We start from the raw sequence: 15,460 nt of genomic DNA, 5'->3' as shown, positions 1-15,460 counted from the left end.
CAGAGAAATGCAAATTAAGACAACTCTGAGATCCCACTATACACCTGTCAGATTGGCTAAGATGACAGGAAAAGATAATGACAAATGTTGGAGAGAATGTGGGAAAATTGGGACACTAATACATTGTTGGTGGAGTTATGAACAAATCCAACCATTCTGGAGAGCAATTTGGAACTAGCCTCAGAAAGTTATCAAACTGTACATATCCTTTGACCCAGCAGTGTTTCTACTGGGCTTATGTCCCAAAGAGACCTTGAAGAAGGGAAAGGGACCCACATGTGCAAAAATGTTTGTGGCAGTCCTTTTTGTAGTGGCTAGAAAGTGGAAACTGAATGGCTGTCCATCAATTGGAGAATGACTGAGTAAATTGTGGTATATGTTATGGAATATTATTGTGTAAGAAATGACCAGAAAGATGATTTCAGAGAGATCTGGAGTGACTTACGTGAACCAATGCTGAGTGAAATGAGCAGAACCAGGAGATCATTATACATAGCAACAAGATGGTGATCAATTCTGATGGATGTGACTCTCTTCAACAATGAGATGATTCAAACCATTCCAATTGTTCAGTGACAAAGAGAGCCATCTACACTCAGAGAGAGGACTGTGGGAACTGAGTGTGGACCACAATATAGCATTTTCACTTTTTCTGTTATTGTTTGCTCACATTTTGTTTTCTTTCTCAGGTTTTGTTTTTCCTTCTTAATCTGATTTTTCTTGTGCAGCAAGATAACTATATAAATATGTATACATATAATAGATTTAACATATTTTCACATATTTAACATGTATTGGACTATCTGCTGTGTAGGGGAGGGGGTGGAAGGAAGGAGGGGGAAATTTGGAACAGAAGGTTTCACAACGGTCAATGTTGAAAATTTACTCATGCATATGTTTTGTAAATAAAAAGATTTAATTTAAAAAAAAAAACTTACATTTCTTCAGGCTCCCTGAGGAAACCATGGTTCAATCAAAACCCCACTGAGAACCACCACCAAACAGCGGTACCTAATGACTACAACTGGTCAGACACAGGTATCCAATCATAAAACAATCAGACAAAAGCTATGTGATACAGCAACCAGTTAGGTATTGCCCACAACCACACACAGGAAGAATATGAATAGGGAAGCAATTCTTTATTCAATAAAAAGGGAATCATCAAAGTTGTACATTTTCAAAACAGATCCTTTCTAGGTCCTGGCAATTACAAAGGCTTCTTTAATCATTCGTTTCCTCCCCTGGGAAAGTACAAATGGGATAAATGATTCCTCAGTCCCTTAGGGAAAAGGACTCCTTTTCTAGGTGGGTTGCCTCTTTCTCCTATCCCCATTTCCACCTCTAATTCTAAAGGAAAGGATCCCCCTGGAGTCTCTCCAATAATCAAGGTTTATCGGTATCTTAGAGAGGTATTGGATTTTAGAGCTCTTCTAACCCAGCTCCTTTATTTTATAGATGAGGAAAATGATTCCCAAAGAGAGAAGGGTGTTTGTCCAAGGTCATATAAGCAGTTAATGGTTATGTAGGCCAGATACTACAACACTAATTGAATCCTTTCTTTTGAAATAGTTTTGCTTCTACTGGGGATCTGGCTCTGCTTTGGCTGCAAATAAATTCACCAGCATCACTCTCCCTAGGTCACTAAAGAGGACAAATATTGACAATTTTCAGGGAATTCCACCTTTTATAACTTCCAACCCAAGTGAAAAAGTCAAGGACCCCTCAGTAAACTTACCCTCTTCCTTCTTGGGAGCTGATAAATTTTCAAAATACAAATTCCACCTTTTTTTTCTTTCTTCTTTGAACTTGATAATTTTCTCTACTAAAGTGTGAAAAAAAAAAAAAAAGAGAGAAATGGTTCATTCTGCAATTGTCTGAAAGGAGCAGAAGGAATAGAGCCAGTGCCATGAAGACATCATACTAATGGCAGGAGCCATTAGGAGGAAAGGGGCTTGGCTTCCCCTCCCAACTCTGCCCCTCATTAGCTGTGTGACTTCAGGAGATTCTCAATCTTTCTGAGCTTCAATCTCCTGTTTTACAAATGATGGTATTGGCCTAGATGAAGTTATAGCTCTAATTATTTTTCAATCTGAAAAGAGTAGAGAACAAAAAGGACTCCCTTCTGAAATGGGAAAAAGTAAGAGGTGTCTGGTACCTGTTTCCTTGTCGAGTTTTGGCAAGTCAGGATTCAGAGCATCCATGCACTTCTTTCCACAAATGCCAGTGCAACACCTTAAAGTCCCAACACAATCTCTGTCCCTCTCACATAAATTGATGGGGTCTGTCTTGGTACACTGATATATTACCTCTGGACAGGTTCCCACTTTCCCTAAAAACAACAGAGATCCAGGATGGCTTGAGTAAGAGACAAAATTCTGACAATCCAGCTGAGCTAGAAGAGAATTTAGATCATGGAATCCACAGCTAATAGTCCTGGATTCCAGGAATCTGTACAAAACTCACAATTGTCTTACCTTGTTGGAATAAATCTGATACCCATACACACCATACTGGTGACAAAGATAACCCAGGGCTAGTTATTCACCTGGCTTCTTCCCTTGCCTGGTTGAGGAGTGACTGTGGGAGTTCTGCCCTTACTCTGACTAAAGATTGATCTATCCCTACTCTTGCATTTGAGTATATCACTTCCCTCTGTTTTAGTATCTCAGCTGCATGAGAAGAGTTTGTCCTTGAAGTCTGCAAATGTAAAGTCTAGTCCTAGCTCCAAGATTTATGGACCATGTGACCAAAATCATGTCTTTGAGGACCTCAAGTCCATATCTGCAAAATGACTATAATAATCTCATATGACAAGATCACTGTGAGGAAAATGCTTTGCAAGCTCTAAAAAGTTACAGAAATATGAGCAGTGATGAGGACTATTCTTCTGATAATGGAGACCTCCTCCCCAGTTTCAATTACATTCACAGGATATAATGGATATGATTTAGGCTTCACTAAGGCCAGCCAAAGGCTTGCCCTTTCCCCATACCACTCTCCAAAGGTTGACTTTCACCCCTATTTGACCTAGGTAATAATGATGCTTTGGGTGTTTTCTTAAGGGTTCTAAGAGAAGAAATTGTAATTTATCCCACCTGAACACCCTATACCCACAATCCACTTAGAAAAGCCCCACCTCCAAACTTTTGCCACGTTCTTCTCCCCATATTCTTAATTAATATGCTTTTCTTTCTCCATAATCTGGCTTCAAGCTCACCTTTTTTAGGAACCTTCTTTGATTTTCATAGAAACATAATTTTAGAGCTAGAGAAAGAGATTATTACCTGTTCATTTTATAAAGGAGAAATCTGAATCCCATAGAAAAGTCTTGTCAGAACAGGTCAATCAAAGATTTGTGACCAGAACTCAAATCCCTCCACATCTGGCCATGGCTCTTTTACCTTATAGTCCCACCGTCCCAAAATTACTCTCTTAAGCTTTCACTGCCATATTATCTCTATTCAGATTATCTCATATTCCTTTCTACCTATATGGGGTTTCTTTGGTTAGCAAACTATGCCCTTTACAGGGAGAAAGTTCTGGTTTACCTGAATGTGTTAACAAAAACCCAAAGTTTCTATATAGAGGACTAAGTAGGGGTGTCCAGGCTTTGCCACCAATAAGGTACCAGTAAGGATTAGGACCTGGCTTTATCTGGATAGCCATGAGAAGAACTGTGACTAAGATCCTTCGTTATCCCAGGCTGACCCCATACACAGCTGCTGTCTATGACTGCACTGATGTAGAACTTTCCTTCCTGAACCTCCAAAAATTTTATCACCAGGTGAAAAGAGTTTTCATTGCATCTCTGCATGTAATCAACTCATAATCACTACTAACAACTCTCCTACCCCCAACAAACCTGAGTTCAAATCATTTACTAGCTCTGTGACCCTGGTCAAGTCACTTAACCACTTAGCCTCAGTTTCCTTATCTGTAAAGTAAGAGAGTTGCATTGATGGACATGTAAGATCCCTTATAAATCTAAATCTAAGATTCTATGATTCTACCCCCAACATGGCTGTGATAAAGGATTATAGAATTTAAAGCCAAATGAATCCTCAGATACTTTTTATTTTCTATTCAAAGCCCTTCTTTTTATAGATAATGACTCATAATACAAATAATACAGACCCATAAATATTGAGTGATGAGCCCAAGTTCATACAAGCAATAAAAAGCATAATGGGGTTTAAAAATAATGTCCTCCAAATATGGAAGTGTTTTTATAAAAATTGCACATGTTTAACCTATATTGAATTGTCGAGGAAAGGAGGAAGAGATAAAGGAATGGAGAAAATTTTGGAACATAAGACTCTACAAGGGTGAATGTTGAAAACTCTCTTTGCATGTATTTTGATAAATAAAAAGCTATTATTATTAAGAAACAACATCATGTCCTCCAACCACATAGCCACCTTATAGCACTATACAGCAGGGATTCAGAAAGTCTTAGAATCACAGAACTGTAGGATTTCAGAACTGGGAAGGCCCTCAAAGGTTAGTCTAGTCCGATCTTTGATCATGAATTTTTCTATGTAGTCATTCAATCTCTGCTTAAGCAACTTTAGTGATAGAGAGCTTACTACTTCTCCAGGCAGTTCATTCCATTGTGGGGCAGCTATAATTACAAAGGATTTCCTTTCTATAGCTCAAATTTATTTTCCTGGAACTCTTTCCTCCCCCCCCCCCCAATTCTCCCTCTGAGGACAAGCAAAATTTAATCCTCCTTTTCTTTTCTTTAGATATTATCCCCTCCCTAAACATCCCAGGGATGTGCATCCATAGGGCTCTGAGTTGGCCCGGGATCAGACTGAACTGAGCTCTTTACCTGAGTGAGGTCTGAGGCACTCCTTTCCACAAGGTCCTGGACAGCACTTGAATAACCCGCGACATTCTCCATCACAAGTACATGTGTCTAACTGAGTCTTCTTCTCACACTGGCCTTGAATGGCTGGACAGAATCCTGATTTCACTTCTACTTAGGAGAGAGATGAAAAACTCTAGATCAGAGAGAGAACTTTTCCGTATTTTTTCTCCCTTACTGCCAGGATCCAGTCTCTAGTACTTAAGTTCCATCACATTTCATATTTAATTTTCACAAAAATTCTAAAAGTATGGCGAGGTCTCTCTGTATACAGAGATGAGAAGTGAGATAGTTTTCAAATGGGAAAACTGAAACCTAAAAAGGTAATGAACCTTGTCTAACATCATGCAGATAGTGGTGTTGTTGGATTGGAATCCATCCCATTATTCCCACAAAATTTAACAAAATCAGTACCAGTCAACTCAATTCTTTCCAGAGGAGCTGTGCCTCCACCATTCTCTTGGGATCACTCTGTGGGAGTGGTCACTTGCAAACAGAGGTAAGAGACAGAGGATAAGGATCAGATGGAACTAGAAGTGTTCTACACTTACCTGATAGTCTATCTTCTACAGTATGCTTGCAATTGAAGTGACAGTAATAAAAACAGCATTTCTGTTTGCCACTGCACTGCTCATCACTATCACACTTAGGCTTAAAATGCCTCCTGCAGAAGGCATTATCTTCTGGACAGGTCCCTGGTTTCGTGGACCCTAAAAAGAAGGTAGTGACTTAAAAGGCTTCTCTCCTGCCCCAGTGAGCAGCCTAAGAGACTAAAAAGAGCACAAACATCATGTATCACAGGATTTCTTCCTAAGGACCTGCTTCAGATTCCTGCAGATGGGAATAATGCTTACACTATCTATCTATCTCATGAGACAGCTATGAGGAAAGTATTTTGAAAACCTAGTAAAAATGGAAATTGTTCTTTATCCCCCACATGTAATTAGAAAATATTATATTATTTAAAAAAATTTTTAATATTCTGTGCAAAAAATATCCTGAGAATATAGCTTCCTTTAAAAAAAATATCTCAGGTACTCTCATTTCCAATGAAGGGCAAAATTAAGATTAAGTATGCTTTACATTTAATTAGTACCTTAGAGTTATAAAGCACTTTATGCTTGCTATCTCAAAACCTCATCAGAAAGGTAATAAACCAATACTATATCCATTCTAGAGACAAAGAGATTGAGACTTAGAGAGGTTAAATGATTAAACATCAGAAATTGGGAAAGTTCCCATTTCATGGTTAAGGAAGCTGAAAGAAGTGGGTTGTTTAAGTTCACATGTAAGGGATCTTACATGTCCATGTCTGATTCATCTATCAACAATAGATGAACAGAGAACAGAACTTAAATCTCTGATTTCTAGTCCAGTACTCATCTCTCATTATATCACGAAAAAGAAAAATCTCAGCATATGGGGCTTGAGAAGAGGAAAAAGTGAGGTTGTTTAGGATTAGGGGAAATTAATTGAGAAGGGAAGAGGGGTATGGGTAAATGAATCCCACCATCCATCCCCAATAGCTTCTGGTTAGTTTGAGCTTAAACGCATCCTTCCATCCATCTGTCTCTGGAAATATCCCTGGATTATCAGCAAGCTGCGTCCCTGCAACCAGGACTACTCCAAAAGGAGGACATTGTTAGGATACTCACCACTTTTAAGAACAGGCCTATATGTCCCAATCCAAGGCACAAAGAAAAGCAAAATGATGGCAAATAGACTACTGAAGTACATGGTGCTTGCTGGAGAGAGAAGGTTCTGAGGGGTAGGGACAGAGTGGCTGAAATTTATCCTGCTTCTGGATGTGGGGCAGTCTAGGGGTGTACCTCCTGTCAGAAGCAACAAGTGTTGCATAATACCTTGAGGGAGGTCCTGTAGTCTGCAATGCTTGCCCAGAGTAGGTAAAGCGAGAATAAAGAGAGAGTTTCTGGGAAGCCCCTGACAGATACTTCTCTTGGCAATAAACAGAAGGCCCAGGCAAAGTCTCTCTCCTCTCTTCCTCCCTCCCCCCTGACCCCACTGTACTGGAAAGAGTTCTGGAATTGGAGTCTGGAAATCTCAACTCTCACACTCTATTGTGGGATCTTGGGCAAATTATAACCTTTCTGAATTTATAAACTGGGAGGAGTACAAATTATACAAGCCACTACAAAGTTTTGTTTAAGAGGAGCATTTTGTAAACCTCATACTGCTATAGAAATATGGTTATTATTACCACCACTCAGAGTGATGGAAGGACCAGCTGAAACCAGCTCTCCAGAGCCCATTGTGAATTTTCAGAGTGAACATTTACACCTCAGAAAGCAAGAAAAGTATCAAATCTGGGCTTGATTTACTGTTTTATTCATTGTTTAGACTTAAGAAAGTAAGGAAGGGCAGCTAGATGGGCAGTGGCACTGGCCCTGAAGACAGCAGCATCTGAGTTCAAATTCATTTACCAGCAAACCCCTTCCAATCCCTTATCTCTGGTCACAAGATCAATGCATTCTTGTTGGCAGAATAACCTTAAAGTTTGCAAAGCATTTTGCACATTATTTAAATTGAATCTCACTGCAAATCTGTAAGGCTGATGCTATTATTATCCTTTTTTTTACAGAACTAGGAAAAATAAGAAGATTTATCTGGAAGAACAAAAGGTCAAGAATATCAAGGGAAATAATGAAAGAAAATACAAAGGATAGTGGCTTAACAGTCCTGAACTATGTTATAAAGCAGCAGTGATCAAAACCATTTGGTACTGGCTAAGAAATAGAATGGTAAATCAGTGGAATAGATTAAATACAAGTGACACAATAATCAAGGCCTATAGTAATTTAGTATTTGATAAGCCCCCAAACTCCAGCTTCTAAAATAAGAACCCACTATTTGACCAAAATTGTTGGGAAAACTGGAAAACAATTATGTCAGAAACTCAGCATAGACCTACATCTCACACTCCATATCAATATAAGGTCAAAGTGAATACATTATTTGGGCATAAAGGATGATACCATAAACAAATTAGGAGAGCAATGGATAATTTACCTATCAGTTCTTTGCAGAAGGGAGGACTTTATGACCAGCACTAGACAACATTATAAAAGGCAAAATGGACAATTTTGATTACATTAAATTAAAAAATATTTTACACAAACAAAACTTAACAGAAGCAAAATTAAAAGGGAAGTACAAAGCTGGGGAAAATCTTTATAGCCAGTGTTTCTGATAAAGATCTCATTTCAAAAATGTATAAAAAACTGTGTCAAATTTATAAGAATACAAGTCATTCCCCAATTGATAAATGGTAAAAGAATATGAACAATTTTCAGATAAAATTAAAGCCATCTATAATTACATGAGAAAATGTTCTAAATCATAATTGATTAGAGAAATGCAAATTAAAACAACTCTGAGGTACCGCTCATACCTCTCAGATTGGCTAAAATGACAAGAAAAGAAAATGATAAATCTTGGAGAGGGTCACTAATGCATTGTTGGTGGAGTTGTTAAATAATTCAACCATTTTGTGTTTTGTTAAGTGACTTGGGGGTCACACAGCTAAGAAATATTAAGTGTCTGAGACCAGATTTGAACTCAGGTCCTCCTGATTTCAGGGCTGGTGCTCTACACACTGTGCCATCTAGCTATCCTGATCTAATCATTCTGAAGAGCAATCTGGAATTATGCCCAAAGGGCTATAAAACTGTACATACCCTTTGATCCAGGAGTATCTCTGCTGGGCCTGTATCTCAAGGAAATCATAAAGAAGGGGAAAGGACCCACATGTGCAAAAAGTGTTTGTAGCAGCTCTTTTTGTGGTAACAAAGAATTGGAAAATGAGTAGATGCCCATCACTTGGGGAATGACTGAATAAGCTATGATATACAAAAGTAATGGAATATTATTGTTCTATTTTTTAAAATGATAAACAAGCTGATTTTAGAAAGACCTGGAAATTTTATAAGAACTGATACTGAGTGAAACAAGCAGAATCAGGAACACATTATACACAATCATAGCAAGAATGTATGCTTAATTATGAAAGACTTGGTTCTTCTGTGTCTCAATGATCCAATAAATCCCAATACATTTTGAATGGAAATGATCTGCATACAGAAAAAAACTATGTCAATTGAATATAAATCAATATATGTTATATTCACTTCTTTTTTCTGTTTTTTTTTTCCTCCCATGGTTTTTCCCTTTTGCTCTGGTTTTTCTCTCCCAACATGATTCATAAAGCAATGTGTATTAAAAAATAAATTAATTAATTAAAAAAGAACTTCATTCCTTTGACTTAGAACTTTATTTCTTAACTAATCAGAAGTTATCATTTAAAGCCTCCTAAGGAAAGTTCCCTTGAGAACTATTAACATTCAATGGCAGAGCTAAAATAGCAGAATAGAGGTAGCAACTCAGTGGATCTCTTCCAATATTCTCCTCCAAACAACTATATTGCCAATGTGACAAATCTAATTCTGAAAAGGCGGGATCAACAAAAGAGAGATGTGAAATATTTTTCTAGTCTATGACAATTTAGGAAGTCACCAGAAAAGATCGGTAACACTGGGCTGGGGGTCCCCGACAGCACTAACATCTTCAAAGCTCTCAACCAACTGCTCAGAAAAAGATTTGAGAAGAGCCTGCTCTGCACTAGGTGAGGAACCTTGTTTCATTGTCCATACACAGTTGCAAGTCTCAATTCCTAGACTAGAAAGGATCATTAGTCCTGGAGACTGCAAAGCAACTGGGATCCTTATCTCAATTTCAGTTCCAAAAGGATTGCTAGCTTCTGTGCCTGGAGGAGAGCAGAGACTCTTATTGGGTAAAGATCAAAGCAATGACCAGGAGAAGAGTAATCTCATTTCTCCTCTGATCATATCACCTTAAAAGCACTGAAAGCTTACAGACTGCCAGAAGTAGCTCTGAAAACAGCAGCATGATCTACCTCTGCCCTAACCCCAAGAATAGAGCCCAACTAACATAAACTTAAAAATCAAGAAATAGGCTGGGGAAATGAGCAAATAAACAAAAAAACACACAAAAAACTGACTGTGATGGCAGGGAATATCAAGACAAAATTCAGAAGACAACAACATGAACACAAGTAAAAGCAAAGCCTAAAGGGAAAATGTTAATTGGATACAAGCCCAATAAGAACTCCTGGAAAAGCTAAAGAAAAAGTGTAACAGTAGATGAAAAATTGGGAAACATTCATTGACACTTTAAATGTGAATGAAGGCTTTAAAGAGAAGAGGGGAACAAACCTAACTTGCAACACTCAATATTGCCTCCCTTATTATGAACTAGAGGTATATACTTCTAAGTCAATAAAATCTGTCCTGCTAGTATATGCCCTGGAGAAACAAAGCTTGAAGTCTTTAAAAAAAGGTCAAAGGAATGATAGGTAAGAACGTGGGTCACCAATAAACTGGGATGTTCCCTAGCCTTTCAGAGTCCCAAGTTTTCAACCTTACTTCTGAGACTTTGCTCCTTATACTCTCTGCGTTAGTCTAGTTAAGCAAATCACACCATCTCCCTATTTCACCATCCCTTTTGGAAACTTGTACTCAAAACTTATATCTTCTAAGAAATTTTCTTGTATTCACCCCATTCCATTCCGCTCATTGCATTGGTAATGACTCCTCAGCAGTCTTAGATTGCCTCAGGCTATACATGCTATAGGATGATTTGTGATGATCTTTAGGCACAAGAGGAGTGGGACTTTTGTAAAGACTATATGAACTAGACATTCCTATGATGGCTTTCTCCAAGTAGCTCTCCATTGGTCAACTACCTTGCCCATAAATTCTCTAAAACTCATGTTAAAGTATAAATTATTCTAGGAAGGCTACATTATTTTTCTGATACCTCTAAACCAGGTTCCTGAACCTTTTTTTTTTTTCTTGGTGAAGTTTTTAGGTACCTCTGCTCAAAAGAATTTTGAATATATAAAATAGAATACAAAGGATAAAAAGAAAAATAAGTCATATTGAAGTATAAATTTCAAATCATTAAATAAATATAATATTATATAATAGTATAATAAATGTATTATTAGTAATATATTAATATAACATATTATAATAAATATATTGTAATATAGTTATCAAATTTAAAACCAAATTAAAAAAAAAAAAACACCAGAGACTTCAGGACAAAAATCCTGTCTCAGAGGAATGTGGTTAGCAGATGCTGTCATTCTTGGCCAAGATGAGGAGATTGTCCTGCAAAAAGACATACTCTGTGGGCTTGCTTTGTGCAGAGTTAGAGTGCCTGGGTACCAAGAGACCTCTAGACTCTGTTATCAAGAAGATGGCAGTCAAAAGAATTATCAAAGAAAGGGAAAGATCTTTAACTCAGTTAGGATCTTAGAATCATAGAATCTCTTAGACAGTGAACTCTGAAGTAACCCAGACTATCCCCCTTGTCTGATGTCAAAACCCTTTTGATGAAATTCCTATTAAGTAGCCATGGGATAACACCTCCATATTCACATATGGCTCAGCAAGTCTGTCTTATACTGAGATAAGTCTTCCTTTAGCCAGTGTTTTAGTTCTTTCCACTGGTACCAAACAGAACAGCTTCTACCCACTGGTCCCAGTTCTCCCTTCTGACACCAATCAATTCCCTTTTCCCCAAGACAGCTCTTTGGATATTTGAAGAGAACCGGCATGTCTGTCCCACCCTCACCTCCATGTAACCTCCAGTAAAATATCCCTAGTCTTTTCATCTAATCTATGCATAGTATGGTTTTCAATCTCCTATTTCTTCTTCCTTCTCCTCCCCTTTTCTGACTCCGGTATCCTTTGACTCTTTTACTGATGGCCATTGTGTTCATTGTTTCTCTAACCTTTTTGCAGGTGCTCTACCCCTACCATGGGATCCAGGATGAAGGAGAGGAGCCAATGCCAAAAACAGGGCACAGTGACAGCTTCATTCCTGCTCCTGACCATGGGAGAAGATCAATTGCTTATAGAGACAAAAAGGGGCAAAACAGACTGAAAGGGGGCAGAAAAGATGAGATCTCCCACCAGGTCTCTCTTTTCCCTGCTTCCAGAAGATGTCCTTGGTCCTACCATAGATTGATAAAACCTGAAAAAGAGAATCTTTGGTTCAAATGAACTTGAAACCATATTTTTTATTTTTAAAATTTTAGGATCAGAATCAGACTCAAAGAATTTTAGACCAATAGTTCCTGAATGGAACTTGATACAAAGGCATTGACAATTGTGAACTCTTAAAGACCATTTGTTTCAATTTCTGTTTGAAAATTGATGCTGAACTTAATCTCCCTTTTCAACACAAAGTCACTGCTTTCCTTAATGGCAGCTACTTGACAGATGTAAAACCTTTGGAAGGAATCAGACATACACTATTTCCCCACTAACTGTGTAGAAATGATCACTGCGGTTTGTCCTCTTATGGCTGAACCTAGCCACCTCTCCTTCTCCAAAACTCCCAGGCCAGGTCAGACACAGATTTGTCTCTGTTCATACTATTTTAGCTCTACCCTAGACAAGCTGAAAGCATCAGAAGTGATTTAAGGATAGAACTGATTAAAAAAAAAAAAAAAACCTTCAGACAGATACAGTCACCAACTCTCTGGCACTCAAATCTGGCTTGAAGGCAGCAAATGGTACAGATAATTTCTAAGCATATTTGAGAAATGTTCAAAGACTGACCTCCTCCAAAATCAAAGGGATCAAAGGTAGAAAGAACCTTGGAATATAGGGGTAGAATGCCAGAGCTAGAAGAGATATAAAGCATCTTGAGCTGGAAAGGAACTAGCCCAATTCCCTCAGTTACAGAGGTGAAAAGTAAGACTCAGAAAGAGAAAGTTTCTGCGTTGGAGTCTTCCTAAAGCTAGGAACTCAGTTTTCTGACTCCAAATCCACTTTTCTTTCTACTGCTTACTTTCCTTTCAGAACCTGGGGAAGACCTTAGTTTAAGATGGCCAAGGTCTCCCACCACATCTGGGGCCATCTCCAGTTGACCTGACCACCTCTGGACTTTCTATGGATCGTCATGTCTTGCCACCAGACTCAGATAACAGGAGAACACACATAGCCCTGCCTCACTTAAATCCAATTCATTTGCAAATTAAGACATCACCTTCCTGTGTCATCAGTCCTCTTGGAGAATGAAGAACAAACAACAATCTTCCTTTCTCCAGACAGCAAGATTGAGGCAGCATGGTAGGTGGGGTAAGGGAGCCTTGATTCAAGGGCAACCTCTGAGAGGTGCTGCCTGAATGAATTTTGGACAACCTTTCAGTAACGCAGCTATCTGTAGAATACTACGAATTACAAAAATAGGTACAATTTTATCTAATTAATAAAATAAGTTTATTTCATTGGGTCTTCCCTATGCCAAGGAAATCACAATCTTGCCCAAGGGAACAGAAAACTTCAACTTTAGGATTTGACAACTGAAGGCTGGAAATTGGGAAAAGAATAATGGGCTATGGATCTTAGAGCCCAGAGTAATCTTCTTCCCCTTTTGCTTCAATAAGATACTAAGCAACGAACATAAACATAAAATACTTTTTATACAAATAAACTAAGATCAATAATTCTGAAATCCTAAAAACATGGGGGGGGGAAATCCATAAAGAAATAAGGGAGGATATTAATGAATACAATATGTTCTTTCTTGAAATGGAAATTTATTATTACATATTTTGAATTCTTTTTTATGTTCTTCTGTGCACATGATAATATTTTTTCTCTTTTTCTGTTTTTTTTTTCTTTTTTCTATTTGACTTTGAAATTTTAAAAACAAATAAACTCAAATTTAAATAATTGAAGTAATATTATTCCTGGGTAAGTAAAGCAAATACAGGAATGTCAAAGGAAATTGGGTTAAAGCATGTAAAGGAAAGTATATTTAACTGTAGTAGACCTTAAACTATATTTTAAGGTGGCTGAATTGCTGAAATGGGAAAAGGACAATTTTTATTATTTTAAATTAAAATTTTCTTGTATAAATAAAACCTATATCACCGTCAATAGAAGGAATGGGGAAAATTGGCCTGGGGGAACTTTCATGGACAATCTCTCAGATAGGATGTAGTTGGGTTGGAATATGGTTGTGGTTGTGTTGCAGGAAATAATAAGTTAGTCAGTTTGAGAAAACATGGAAAGACTTGGACTTTGGAAGGACGATGCTATCCACCTTCAAAGAAACAGATGGGGGCAGCTAGGTGGTGCAGTGGATACAGCACTTAACACTTCCTAAGCTTCCTAGCTTTGTGGCCCTGGGCAAATCACTTAACCCCAATTGTCTCAAAGAAAAAAATGGGGTAGTTAGTTAGTATAGTGGATAGAGTCAGGAGGAGTTCAAATATTCCCTCAGGTAATTGACTTCCTAGCTGTGTGACCTTGGGCAAGTCACTTAATCCCAATTGCCTCAGTAAAAAAAAAAAAAAAAAAAAAAAGAAAGAAAAACAGATGATGGGAGGTAACAAGCACAGAACTGTCTTACATATATGTGTAAGTTTGTGGATATATATATGTCAGTGTTTAAGTGTAGCATTTTTTAGGTCAGTGGTGGGAGAAAGGGGGAAATAAAGTAAAAACTGCAGAGGAGAAGACAAAAGTACAAGGGAGCAAAAAAATTCTGAGCAGTTTTGGAAACAATGTTTAGTAGTTATTGTATAGATTGTCTTGAGTTAGAAATTTATTGTTTTATATTTCTTTCTTATGGTTGGCTGTATACAAGGAAATTTTTAAATTTTATTTTCTCACTTTGTATTTAAGTTTTAAATTGTTTTTAATTACTGAGAGAGAGAGAGAAGAAGAAGAGAGGGAGAGGGAGAGAAGGATGGAAAAGGAAAGGGGGAGAGAGGGAGAAGGAGAGAGAGACAGGGACAGGGACAGGGACAGGGACAGGGAGAGCGTCCCTTTCTCGCCTCCCTGGGCAGAGAGGTGCTAGTCTTGTTGGCTTGGTCTGGACTTGACTAAACAGTAGTTCATTGCGCCACCTGGTGGCAATGAAAGAAACCCGCAACTCGGGTCAAGGAGGAGAAAAAAAAAATCGTCGAGTCCTCCTCAGTCTTTTTTTTTTTCCCCTGAGGCTGGGGTTAAGTGACTTGCCCAGGGTCACACGGATAGGAAGTGTTAAGTGTCTGAGATCAGATTTGAACTCGGGTCCTTTTGAATTCACTGCGCCATCTAGCTGCCCCCCCCTCCTCAGTCTTAAAGAGCTCGAGATCCACGAAAGCAGGGCTGTACAGGGGACCCCAAACTATCTCGGACCTTAAGTACGAGGTTTACTCTCAGTCACGTCATAGTTTTCGAAACTTAGGGATGAAACAACTGTAATCCACTTAGTCCAGGGAAGGTTAAAAAAAAAAAGTGAATTTCAGTCCTTTTCTAACAGAAACAGTTTAGGGAGAGGGGTGGGGAAGAGGAAGAAAGCAGAGAATACTTGCTGAAGGCCTTTGAGCCAAAGGATGCACAACTCAGGAGTTTTCGCCTGATCAGAGACTAATCTCCAGGGCCGTATGGAGGACACGGAGGACCAGACAGACCCTGGGGCAGTTAAGATGCGCAGAGCTGGAATGAGTTGTGGCGGAGACAGCTAGAACTGCTCACAGGAGAGAAA

The sequence above is a fragment of the Sminthopsis crassicaudata genome, chromosome 2 (assembly GCF_048593235.1).
Source record: "Sminthopsis crassicaudata isolate SCR6 chromosome 2, ASM4859323v1, whole genome shotgun sequence".
NCBI classification, from domain to species: Eukaryota; Metazoa; Chordata; class Mammalia; order Dasyuromorphia; family Dasyuridae; genus Sminthopsis; species Sminthopsis crassicaudata.
The sequence above is the reverse complement of the archived record's forward strand: the minus strand, read 5'-3'. Positions refer to the sequence as shown.